Genomic DNA, 14291 nt, shown 5'->3' with positions numbered 1-14291 from the left:
TATTGAGAAATACTACATGTGAAAGGATTCTCACAGAAATGTTTCAGAACTGTGTCTTAAGCAGGCAGTACCATCAGTACTCCTAAAGGATAAGTTCAAATCACTGTCTTTCCTCTTTTGTATCTCGTTGCCTGCAGTGAGTTAGGTATGGACAGTTCCTGCTGTCCTGAGTGAAATTACTTCACATTTGATATGATTTCTTACCCATAGATCAAATTTATGAACTTGAGCTAGCATTTTCAAATACATCCAAGAATAAGCATCTAATTCCTCATGGGACTTTTCACAGAAACTTCAGCATATGATCTTTTCAAACCACTGGATATATTCAAATCCACTTTAAAAGAGAGAAAGAAAGAAAAAAAAAAAAAGCAGCAATGTTCCTATTGCTTCATTATTTCTGCAAGAAATAATCTTTCCCAGCACTGATTCCATACCCTGTGCCAGATTTAACAGTGAAGACAGAACACAGTAAGTTTCTTTTAGAGCTGATTTCAGGCAGGCAAAACCAAATATATAAACAAACCAAACATCTAAGGTAGGTAAGAGAATGAAAATCACCCTAATTCTGCTTTCAGAGATAAAATCTTTTTTGTGTGTGTATGTGAGCACAAAACTTATTTTGTCATTTGTTTCTCATTAGTACTAAAAGAATATGAAACTATAAATTGCAATTACACACAAAAATTACAACCAATGTGGGAGTCTTATTCTGGATGATGTCTCAACTTCAGAAATAAGAAATAAGAAGGTTTTGCAGAGAGGAAGATTCCGTACATACTGAATGTGATGTCTTTGTTGTTTTATTCACATTTTTCCCCTTCTGCTTTCATGAAAGAGTAGTAATTTTGTGATATAGGCATAACAGGCATTCTGATAGCATTTTCTCCTGTCTGAAAAACCTTAAATCATGGTAAATATTGACATTCATCACCATCTTGCATGTCTCTACTACAGAGAAGGACAGTCAACAGTTGAAGTGACTGCGATATTGAAAAAAGTAAATTGTAAAACTGAATACATACTGAATTTGAAGACAAAAAGATGTGAAAGGGCAACAACTCTGTAGAATTAAGAAAAATCCCTTCATCTCTGTGGTCACGGAGAATGGCTAATATTCTGTGCTCTTTTTTTTTTTTTTTTTTTCTTCTTTCTCATGGAATCAAAAGGAAACTTATTTGAGGTAGCTTAACTTGGACTTTAACAAAGTTTCAGAAGTTTAAACTTCCTGTCTGTTTACTCCACCAAGGAAATGTTTTCCACTTAAGCAGCAGATTAATCTAATTAAATTAATTTAATCCATTCTATATCCCTAAGGTAGAAAACAACCACATTTTCATTTATTTATGGGTTATTTTTCCTAGATTCTGAAACTAGTGGCAAAAAAAATTGTAGTGGAATTAATTTTGAAGACGCATCTGATTTATGTTACCCCTTGCAGCAAAACCATCCCCTTTCCATGGTTAAGGCTGCTTCCCTGATACCTCCCGTCTGCAAGGGAAAGTAACTGCATTTTTTCCTTTTTAAGGGAAAATGTTGTTTCCAGCAATCTCTCACTTTTACATAATGGGATTATTAAAAAAAAAAAAAAAAAAGTGGAACTGTCATGAATACTTCCCTTTTCAGGACTCTTACAAACTTTTGGATGTGTTTCCCTGTCTAAAAGTTCATAATGTACTATAACTAAATTAATACTGGTAAGGATTTTCTGTTCCTTTTAGAATGGAAACAAAATATTTGCTGAGTTACACTCTGAAACTGGGTTAACATTATGCCAGTTATAAATACTACTGCTCTGATTATTGACATGGGTAAATGTGTTTCATTTGGATGTCCCACTGCTTTTCCTCGTATCATTTAGATAGGGCTCCTATCTCCTCAGTTTCCCTTTTTTGTCACAGATTGCCCGTAGAAAAGTGTGAAGCTAATTTAGATGTTAGATTACCCTCAAATCATCACAAAAATCAAAATACAGTGTTAAAAGTGTAGAGTTGTTCTTTTTAAGGTTTCTAGCTAAGACCACTGCTTAAACTAAAAAGAGAAAACCTCTCTTAGTTTGTGCGTTGCTATTTGTGGGTCTCCCAGAAAGTGCTATCCTTAGGTTTCAATTAATTCAGAATTAACTGAATAAATTAACAGCGCTTGAATTCTCTGTTACACCTTTAAGTAATTTTACCAAGTACGATTGTTTTAATTCTCCTAAAATTTTCTTCAATAATCAACATAGAAATGGGCATCCTTTTTGTGTTTCAGTTTATTACCCTTGGGGTGATGCTATATAATGGAAATCTTTAGACTCTGCTATTGAAAGTGACGTTTTGCGTGGCCCTTACTCATGGTAAAAGAGATTGGTGGAACCTGACTTGAACTAATGGCTCTAAACATGGATTGGAAACTCGAGGGCTTGCTTTGCTGACTGTCAGTATCTATCTAATACTTCTGTGGAATGAAGAAAAATTTCCCATTCGCTCACAACTGTTTTCACTTTGGGTATATCGCGTATCCTAAATTTCAACTATAAACAATAGAGTTACAGCCACATTATAATTCATGCGCAAAATATTTGCATTTTTCCATAAATATGTTTGAAATTTCATCTTGTACACTTCAGTCTGGAGGGTATCTATATTCTCTAGATCTCATTTTAAATTGAAAATAAGCACATTTTCATTTTTATACAGCTGAGCTGTTTGCCCACACCAACATTCATGCTCAGATCAGCTGAAGTAATTTGTCAATTTACATCAAACCCATTATTAGTAGTTCATTTGTTTTTAAAGGAATATAACTGCTTTTTTTTCCAATTGTTTCTTCAAAGATATTTTTTATATAGTGCCAACCTTGTTTTCAACCTCCTAAATGATTTCAGAGTAGTCCTTATTTGATGAAAAAATTTAAAAAATGTTCTTACATGTAATTAAATATTACATACTTCCACCGTTTTCCATGGAAAAAAAACACCTTTGTTTGAAAATACTGCACTTCAGTTACATCCTCACTTCTAGCCAACTTTTCTCTCACCGTGAACACTGATCACAATTCACTTCAGATACTCTGAAATGGAAAGTAACAACAAAAAAATACATTCAGATCCCGCTGGAGTTAATGACAGTTTACAGCATTGTGAAAAGTTAAGAAAACCTTCAGTTTGAAGCAATGACTGCATTATTTTTCTGGCTTTTCAAAATGCGACATTTGATGTTAATGATTTGGTTACTAACAGCGATGCTTTTGCATCTGTAAATTATAAAACAATCCTTACTTTTACAAGAATAACAACTAAAATACTGAAAAAGCAAAGTATCATTTAAAGTTGTTATATTTCTTTTGTATAGTTATTAGGCACTGCTAACAAGCATTCCTTTAACTCTAAATTGACAATTACAACATAGAACTGAAATGTCTTCTTTCATCCAAAAGATCCTGTATAATTCTGTGAATTTTTTTAAAAAATACATTGTTTCTTTTTTCTTAATGCAGAAAAATATACTTCATTCCATCATTTTCTGATTTGCAGATGTACCTCACATACACTATCCTGTATCACTGCTAAGCTATTATACAATTGGCAAAGACTTTCTCTTATCAACTCCCTTGTCCAGTTGCCAAAAATATAAGCAAATGAAATTCCTTTAATTTCACTGGAGTGTAACTCCAGTGCCTGTTGGAAAGAGCCACAGCAGCAGTTTCAGATGTGTGAACATTAAACAAAGATGCCAAATAGATTTTGTGTTGTTGACAAGAAATAAATTAGAAATGAGAGTCCAGAGGTGTGAACTGGTACAGTTTGTACTTTAGCAACATTTTTCCCGTTAGAAATTGCATATTAATAGTATATATTTTACAGTTCTAATCAAAGAGGTACTACATTTTTTTAAGACCAGTCCAGCCCTTTTTACTCAGTCTGAAGGAGCTCCAAAGAACCCAAGAGGAGCAAGTGATTACACATTCAAAAGAAGTTTGCAGGATCAGGGCTTTCTTGATAAGCAACACTTACTCAAAGCTCTTTCTCAAATGTTTGCAACATCAGAATTTCACTACAGAGAAGCAGTGAAAATAAATTTGCTTTATTTATTAAAAAAAATGGGTGTGAGTGGATGTGGCTATCTTAATTTCAAGCGCTTTCATTTACTTTATATGCTTTCTTACTCTCAGACAACAAATAGGTGTTACCCGAGTAAAAAAGGGCATCCAAAGGATTCAGTGGTGAGCAGATTCCCTCCTTCGCTAAACTTACAAGGGAAAACGACACCTATTTCCTTGGGTTAGCCATCTTGCCAGATTTCTCCCCTTGGGGCGCCAAGGAAGGGAAGAAGCCGAGTAGAGCTGAACTGAAACAGGGGCAAGTGCGCTGACATGCCAGCGAGGCAGACCTGGGGTCCCGTCCTTTCCAGCCATCAGATTAGCGGCTTTGGATCAGAAACTCTGCAGAGGCGATGCATCTGCCAGGGCCACTTTTCAGGAAGGAATTTTGTTACCATTTCTCTCTCTCTCTGCAATAAAGTAAGGTAAGGGGAAGGACTCGATACAAACTGTCATCTCTGTTTTCTACAGTCTCAGGACTATGCCTAATCAGTATTGTCAGCCTTAGGCACGTGCAAATATTGAGACTGGCTTAAACTAAAACACACTACACAAAAGTCCAAGACAAGAATTTTGGTTTTCTTGCCTTCAGTTTGATTTTACACTTGCGAATCTTCCTCTGAAGACAGAAGATTTTTTGTATAAATAAAAGCTGAGACTTTTTGCACTTAACAAGTAGACTCAGAAATATGGCTTTAAAGGGGGGAAAAAATCCCCACTAAATGCATATCACAGGAGAGGCAACAGGTATAATTCTTGTGCAGTAGTCTTTCTAAATGTCTGAATATTCCAGAAGGCAGTAGTCTTTCTAAATGTCTGAATATTCCAGAGGGCAGGATATCATATCATATCATATATTTCAACATTGCTGAAAAGCTACCTTCACACTGCACATTTAGATTTGTTTTTAGAAGCAGTACAAGCCTCATCCTGTTTCAGTCCGCTGAGTAATAATTCTAAAACAGAGGATAGAAAACACAAAGGACATGTCAGTTTAGGTTCTTATTCCCATACCTAAACGAGTGAAGATCTTCATACTCATTTATGAGGTTTACCAAAAAATAATTTCAGTTTAAGCACGTCTGCCACTCGTTTTTGAACATCTCAGCTAGCGCTTTTTTCCAGTTGACCGGGAGCCCTGTCTGGATGTTATCCACTCGAGCTAAAATACGGTGGAATGTGGTGATAGTGCTCACTGCACCCTACCACAGTCAGCAGTTCGGTCACAGGGAGCAGCTATCCTCCACCCAAACTCCGCTCCAGCGTTACAGGGACTGGAAGGCAGGAGTGCTGGGCATGCTACCGCCCGACAGAGGAGGTAACGCTCCCGTGTGTCCTTGGAAGTCTCCTTCCACCACAGTGCAGAAGCAGCAGTGGTCTACAGCTCAGGCTTTTTTTTCTTTTAAACCAACACTTTTTTAGTTACTGTCCACCGTTTGCGTCAAGCCCATGCAAAGGGCAGCAAGTACTGCAAGAGCAGCAGACCCTTCTGGTTGAGGATGGTAGTTAGGTAAGCAAAGACTGTTTCAACCCGGTGCAGGAGCACAGAACAGACTGACTATCACAAGGGCTTCTGTGCTGTAGAGCCAGCACTTTTTCTGTAACACACAGTCTGCAATATCATATTGCTATTTACAGGGGAAGAGGGTTTGAAGACATTACCTAAATTATTTCCAAATTTAAAAAAGATATTTAAAACAGATTTTTCTTGTACTTTCCTATTCTATCACATTACCTAAGAGATCACCACAACTGGAAGAGCAACTACCTGAAGCGCACAGATCCTGAAGAACATATTCTAAAAAGCTCTAAACAGGTACACTAAGGAAGGGATGGGGCAGCGGTTATTCCTAGGTGCTAGTGCCCTGGTAAGCAAAGGCTTCTTCACATTGTGTGGCAGTAAAGTGACCTTGAAGTGACCCAAGTTTATAATTGTACCTTTTCAAGAGTGCTTTGCATTCCCAGAGCTAACCAATGTGAAAGTGCAAATGAGGGGGCAGCGCAAATGAGAACTGAGGCCCCAGAGTTCTTCAGTATTATGGCTTTACATTTCTTGTTCCTTCTATTTTTGAAATACAGCACGTATTATTATAGATAGTTATATGTGCATATTACAAGCAATTACTGGGCAAAGTGCTTTTCTTTGTCAAAGTCATTGGCAAAACTTACATTATCTTCAGAGCAAACAAGCTGAGATCGGATCACTGTGTACACTGTGAAAGTGAAGCGTGCTGTAAAAAAAGGAAGATGGAAACCGCATTAATTTACAACATGTGCTCTTAAGAAAAAAAGAGCACAACTCAAAGATTCATATTAATATAATGAAATCTGACTTTCCTTCAAAGAACACATTAAAAACTTTACACGCCAATCCTTGGTACTAAAATTTGATAAAATATTTAATTTATCTCAGCTGTAATCCATACTGTCATGGACTCTCTAAGGCTTATTGTCGTGTTACTGAAACATGCACATTGCCCAGAACCTTACAGCATCTTTCTGTACCAGGCAATTGACTGCAAGGAGGTTATTAGCAAATGCCATGACACAAGGCACATGTGCCCCTATCTAATTTTTCTAGGAAGCTTTTACAGTTCCTGAGCAGCTGAAGAACATTGCCTGACCCTGCTGACCCAGGGGAAGACATCTCACGGCATCAGAGTATAGTTTTTTGGTCTCCACAGTCTTTTTATTTAAGGTATAAATTATAACTTTCAGGGGTATACTTGAATCATAGATAGTAAAGATGACTTTACAGCTATCTCTTTGGTTTGAAAACAGTGCTTCACTCAGAAGGTTTATAGCCCATTAGGACAGTATGTTTTTCCTTGTATTATCCCCTCCTGTGCAGTACTAATTTCATTTTAACACTATGATTTGAACACCACACATACAATTAGTTTCTATCAAGAACAAAAGCTCGCTCACTCAAGGTCAAATTATACAAAGTCTATGAAGCAGGATAAACCAATAATTTCAGATCAAGTAAACCTAGTCAAAGCTCTATTGTTTCAGATTTTTTTTCCTAATTCTAAGAAAAGTCTAGTTTGAGCCAATCTAAAAATTTAATACATTTTAGAAAAAACACACAGTTCATTTCTTCTGCTATTAATGTTATTCCTCCACACATACTGAAATTCAGTTTTAGCCAAATTAACAACAGCTATCTACATAGATAATTTGGAAATATAATGAAGCACTGTTTTAGGACTTCACTAAAGAGCTCTCAGTTCAGGAAAATTAAGCAGGATTGATGTAACTAGTGTGGCATAAAGCACTCTAAGAGAATATTGAGGGGGGTTTTGTTTGGGTTTTTTAAACGTCCACTACAACAAAAGTTCAGGTAAACCCATACCTGTGGTGCCAGCAGACCTCTCTGCCTTATTCCATTTGTCAGCTAGTCACTCATTTAGAGGAATAAAGACAGCTTTCCATGAAAGCTTCTCATTTCTTCTTTTAGAAATCACTGAGTTCATAAATCACCACCGTGGTTCTAGAAAACAGTCATTTGTGTATACATCATCCTACAGTGTTTAAATTTTCCTGAATGAACTGTGCGTCATCTCCAGTTTTAATGTTTGTCATATATCACATCTTACCTATGGCCCTGCAAGCTGAAAGGCTTGATCACTCTCTCTTCATCTTCAAACTTTTAATCAAGTTTTAAAGATGTGTCTCTAACCTTGATGTTATCTTCCTGAAGAAGGAGAGTATATGCACAAGATACAAATTCATGTGGATAAATTCAGTACTTCAATAGATTTGAAGATAGAAGAAAAATCTTTATAATGCCAGCAGATGCGGTTGGGAAAATTAGGCGGTTTTCTCCTCGTCTTTAATAGAAGCAACAGATTCAAGGGCAAATGCGAGGCAAAAGAGCCAAGACAAAGCTGAGACAAATACAATCTGGGCCTTTTCTGACCAAAGTTAAAGTAATTTGGTACCTGCTAAGTAGACAAGATTTTAGGAGAGGAGAGTGGAGAAAGAAGGGAGAGGAGTGGGGGGAAAAAGGGGAGATAAGGTAGCATGCACAATGCAGGGATACTAGTGGGAGGAAGGGAATGGGAGATTACAATGGACTGTAAGGCTAGGCTGGATCAGTTGTATCAAATATCTGCCTCTATAGCACACTCACTTTAAAAGGCACCTACCTAACTCTAGATGTGGTTAAGTTTTAAAGGAAAGCTATGTAAATAAACTAAAAGTCTCTCCAAAACCAGGAAATAAAGAATATCATCCGTCACCCATCCTTAGAAAGCATTTTCCTCCTAGGGATAAACGAGAGAGCAAGCTTTGTAGCATCCTCTGAATCATTTTTAATCATTTCCAGTTAAGGTGGATAGGAATGGAGAGAGGATTTTTCAGTTCGCTCCCAAAGTTCCCACCAGCTTTGGCTGAAGACGACCAGCTAGGAATTAATGACTAGAGGACATCTGAGAAAAGAAGATGCGAACATATCACTGAGCTCATTGAGACAGAGACTTTCCTACACTTATGGTTATATTTTAAACCATACAGTAATTCTGGCTACAATGTTTTAATTCAGGGTATTATTATTTATGTCAAACCGTACCTTTGCTCGATACAGAACACTTTCAAGAATCCTTCATTTCATTCCTGCTACAGCAAAGTCAGCTGTGTCTATGCCTTGTTATCCACATTTTGAAAACCATATCAGTTGTCCAAATAAGCAAGAGGAAGTTGAAGTACTAAATCTCCAGTCAACGGGGGTCCTCTTTAGACATGTTTTAAAAACTCACAATAGTTAGAACTGAAGTTCTATTTTGCGGTAAATTTCAATGCTTGTTTTCAGTCTGCAATGAAATGAATGTCAAATTCAAACTTAAATCTGCAAATAAAAACAATCTGGGATTAGGCAGCGTGGAATGCAGGTATTTGTCAGTGAATCACTAAATGCTAAAACTGCTTAGCACCTCTCAGTATAAAAATTCTATTTTTGTCCTACTTCTGACAAAAGGAGCCATTCATTTGATGGTACTCTTTCTTATGCTACCTTGTGTCAAAATGTGCTAGAGTTATGGTTTCGTACATTTGGGAGAAGGGCTGCGCAAATAACTTTAAACTAGCTGAAGCACCCTCTCATGCTTGTTCTTTCCTGCTGGGCTAACATAGTTCCCTCTGCAGCAAATTGGATCAGCAAATGCATCTGGCTGGGAAAAATTCTTTTGCAATATTTTAATTCTTTATTTATTTTTTAAAAGAAGGAAGGGGAGGCAAGTGGAGGAAAGCATAAGTGAACACTATCAGTAAAGAAATGCTCCCAGAAAAAGGTGTTTAGCTTGATTTCAGAGTGAGTATTCCCAGTTTTAGAAATTAATATTTAAATATTACACATTTTCAGGTGTAACTCTCATTCTAGTCACTGCAGAACAACATCTAACATCTAATAAGCCTAACAATTCGAAAAGTTTAAATGGAGCAGAGTTATGCACTGCACAAATGCAGAAAATACCTTCCACCTTTAGTACCTATCAAATCAGCACCATCACCCTCCAATATATTAGGAGCTTCCTGGCTTCTGTTTCCTGTTCCCGGCCCTGTGAAATAAACCCTGAATTCCTATTGCTGAATAACTACCTAAAGATCTCAGGAAGACACTGGAAAGCTGAATTAAAACAATCCTTGTGTGCCAAAACAGAGGTCTATAGTGATGCTCCAGATTTGTTTTTGTAAATGTCATAACAACCCTGACAATTTCTTCTTTCAAGCATCCTTTCAATATATTATTTCCAAATTATTGTTAATTTGCTTCCTACCTTTTGTAAGGAAAATCATCAGCAATTTCCAGATGTAGAAAGAGCTAGAAAAACATTAAATGAGACAATCAATACTAGCTATGTTTCAGGATTATGTTTACTTCTTATTTCACCTTTACTTTCTTCCAACAGCCTCAGATGAGACCATGACCATAGGATAACGTATACATAACAGTGCATTTGTTAGCTGCACTATTGCTCTAGCAGAAGTCAGAGCGTACAACAGAAATATTCAATTTAGTAATGGTTGTTTTGAGATTTCAAGTAATCCAGCTAAAACTAAGATAAAGAGCTTGGAGATTTCCCCTTTTAAACACAGAAGAATACATTGATGTATCCATGATTTTGTTTTATTCTCATTATGGAAAAGATTCTTGAGCATCTGCTGGGTATAGAAGTAGCAGCTACAAGAAATAAAATTTAGCTGTAATTATGTGCAAATTAAAAGTAATTGAGGTACAGTGGATTTTCAACAGGAAAACACCTCTCAGGTTTCTCCATTCACTCAAAGACTGAGAAAAAGAATATAAGAAAAGCCTTGTTCTTCTGTGATACACACTATACATAAATCACGTAAGTACATAAAAGTGATTTGTAAAGCCCCAACCTATGCTGTATTTTGGTGGCTATACCATTAGTTTATTACCATTGCATCCAAAAACCCAAATGGGAGTGGGTCCCTGTAGGTCTATGCACAATGTAAATTCACAATACGAAGCAAATATTACAATACACAAGCTGAACTGCTCACCAAGTCCAAAAGAGTTAGCTTTTATAAAATTTTATGAAGAGTGTATTTGGAGGTGGAACAACAGACCCAAAGTTAAAGCAGAAGAAATTAAGAGAATGGGACCATACAGATGTACTTTGATCTGCCGTGGGACCCTCCTAATCTGCCAGCAGGCCTCTTTTTCTGCACAGGGTCCTCACCAATGTGTTCACCCCTGGTAATTGCAACAACGTTCCCCGCTCACTTAACACTCTCTGAAGTGAATCCCAGCACATTGCAGCCCTGCCTGATGGCCCTGCATCATCTTATTCTCTTGCCTGCGATTCAATCATTGGGCATTCAGGCTATCAGCTGGTGCGTGAATTTCACATTCCATTTAAAGGTACAATATTTAAATTTTGTCTTCTATGCCTTTCCAGTGTGACATTTCCTTCCCGTATTGGAAAACCAATGGATAAAGCTTATTTCACCTTACCCTGTGAAGGAAACATAGCATGCATATTACCCACTAGAATACACATCTGCAATAGCAAAGTATAACATTTCATTAAGCATAAAGTTACAGGTCCCATTCTACTCTCTAGTTAATGCACACAGTGAAGATTCTCTTCTACCTATATTGAAGATAAATAGTGCAAATGTGTTTGGGGAAATATCATGCTTTAGACATATGCGTTCTTTTGTACTTTTACTTCCATGTTTTGTACATTTGCTTCCTTTTACATATGCCTGGGTTGAGCTCCCTGGAAGCTGTTGTGTACTCACCCAGTCAGTCAACATGAATGATAAAATGTGACTTACCTGATTATCCACACGTATGCACTATGGTTTAAATTCAGAATATTCATGATCAATCAATGCAGTAAATTGTATCTGGGAAAAGCTGTTAATAAAAAAATATTTGGAGACATGAACTCAAGGAAATTGTGATCTGTTTGTGGTTATGCCATAAGTAGAAAAGAGGAACTAAAATCATTCAATATACTACTCCCGCCGGATTATTTGCTCTGCTCCACTGAACACCCATAAGCACATTCAACTATTAAATTAGCACTGCTAAGCTGTGCTATTTGTGTTGGCTATTTTTATACACAGCAGGCAATAATCATTGCTTAATGAGACAGTAGGCTTTAACACCAGGTGTGATTCTGTCGTTAGGAGATCTATTTTTCTACTTTTCATAGTTTTCATCCAAGCCAGTTTTCATCCCCACCAGTACCGCCTATTTCTGTCCTAAGGGTTGCATGTTGAATGCCGATTCCAAGCTCAGCATGGTGCACGGTACTTGATTTGCACTGATTGTCATAAATCCTAACAGACAGTGTTCTGTGAAGATGTGCAACAAAAGTGTGATTTTTTTGTGATGTTCCTTGCATTCAAGATCACTTCTAATTTGCAGCCTCTTCTATTATACTTCAGCTGTTCCCTTTGCAAAGAAAAGCAAAGCTCTGTTTAAAATGTTGGTTTCTAAAAAAATCCACCTGTAATAATGAGAGAAATTCTGACTGTATTTACTGTCAGAACACTACACAAGAGAAGCAAATGTTTTTTCCTTTACTAATGACAAATGTTCAGCATATAAAGAGCTTAATTACATGCTATAAATGGCTGACTTTCTGCTTTGCTATTCAGCTATTCAACCAGAAAGAATGTTGTAAAATCTTGAGAACAAAAAACAAGGAAGAAAAAACATAACTTCTGCACACTTTACAAGATAAAACCCAGTTTTGAGGGAGTTACAGATGGACATAAACCCCAGCTACAGGCATTTTTTGGCAAAAGACAAATAAACAAAAAAAAATATACATGACACTGTGTTTGCCAGATTTTTTTGGTTTTTTTTTTTTGTTTTAGACTTAATGAATTTAAGTACAACCAGATCAAGCAAAAACATGCATTCTTTCTCCCAACAAAACACAAGCAGATCCAGTTCCTTTCATGCGAGATTTTTAGTCAAGCCCGGAGCAAATAGAGAGCAGAGCTCTAAGTGTTCACTTTTATAAAATCCGCTTACCAAAGACAAAAATGAAGCAACTTGGGAATATCACTTCACCTGTAGATTACAACTTTCAAACTAGTCTAGAGTAGCAATTCTGTAAAACTGACACCGGCTTTAACTGTGTGAAATAGATTTAAAATAATATTTCTGAATTGAAAATCTCAGTCAGGAAGCTAAAGACTAAAGCAGTCAAAGATGGGGGAATAGCCTCACACTTAGATAACTTCTCTTGTTTTGGAGGGCACCAGAGGATAACTTGGACTGTAAACAGAGAACTTCAAAAACACTGAAAATGGAATTCCAAAGCATGCGTATGACTTGAACGTTTGAAAACACTACTCTAAAAAAATCAAATATAGTTCAAACTAGCAGCTTCGGCACTTTATCTCAGTTTCCATCTTTAGGCTGAGGATAATATCACTTGACTATGGCCAGGCAATAGGATGCAGAGTATTCACATTTTTGTGTGTCCTGTGATACTCACAAACATCATGGAAATGCTAAAGAAACAAGAATTAGTATTTTCTGTCTTCCATGAACCAAAGGGGTTTTTTGTTACTGGTTTGGTTTGCTTTCTTTAAAGTGTCATTTGTTACTGTTACAGCATTGAAAATTCAGTAATTCTCCTGGCCTCCTGCAATCAGCTTGAGAGTACTGACAACCTTAGAAATGTGACAAAACTTACAAATAGCTTTGTGGTAATTATTTTATCCAAAACTTAGCAAAATTGGTTAGGGTGCATACTACTAAATATTACTATGGTTTGCTAACTAGTGTTTGCAAGATGTGGTGGTACAGAAGCCCAAAGTTCTTAATTTGATTTCCCTGGTGACAATTTGGTCTCATTCTGCTCTATGTATCTTTCTAATCCTAGGGAAACTAGATGGTTTCTATTCCACTTAACATCAGATTCTGTACCTGAATAAGTATTTTTCCTAGTTTACAAATGTGAAGCAAGACAAAGTACTACAGCAGTACTACATCAGGAAACTTCAACTTTATCAATTTGCTTCGACAACGTACTCTGGTTTACTCTCATAACCAAAGCACTGTGGATTCATCTTTTTATTGCACGCATCTCACGAGTGATGTGAAATTAGTAATTATCATCCATGTAGCCCTTAAAACCCATAGCAAGCTATGTAGAAATACTATTAACAGTCATTTAAATTAACCGTCTTGTTGTGCAACCACAATTTCACAGCATTCAGAAACAGCAAGTAGAAACAAGATCTCAGGCCAAAAAGAGAAAAGTAATCATATGATTGAAAAATATTTGCTATGTGACACTGCAGCATACACATCCCTATTCTATCCTGCACAATCACATTTTTGAAGTTTGTTTTTACGTCCTAAGTCTTCAGGAAACCCCAGAATTTCTGTAGAGGTACTCATATATTGCATACATCTTGCACCAGGTGGGGGAAAACCCAACACATTTTGCTTTTTCCCAGCAGCATAAATCATTAAAATCTTTGTGCTATACTAACAGCACACACTCACCCACCCAGATAACTCTCACTACTGCAAAAGAGGAAAGTGATCCAACAGTGCCTGCAACATGGATCACTGCACACCCTGCTGTACACGGCTTCTTCAGATCAGTCTGATGTCCAGCTGAAAGGTACAAGTTAAGTCACATTTGTTACGGAAACGGTCACATTTCTCTTCTATATATTGACGTCTATTCTGTGCAGCCCAT

The sequence above is a fragment of the Aquila chrysaetos genome, chromosome 7 (genome assembly GCF_900496995.4).
Source record: "Aquila chrysaetos chrysaetos chromosome 7, bAquChr1.4, whole genome shotgun sequence".
Classification (NCBI taxonomy): domain Eukaryota; kingdom Metazoa; phylum Chordata; class Aves; order Accipitriformes; family Accipitridae; genus Aquila; species Aquila chrysaetos.
This window is presented reverse-complemented; position numbering follows the sequence as displayed.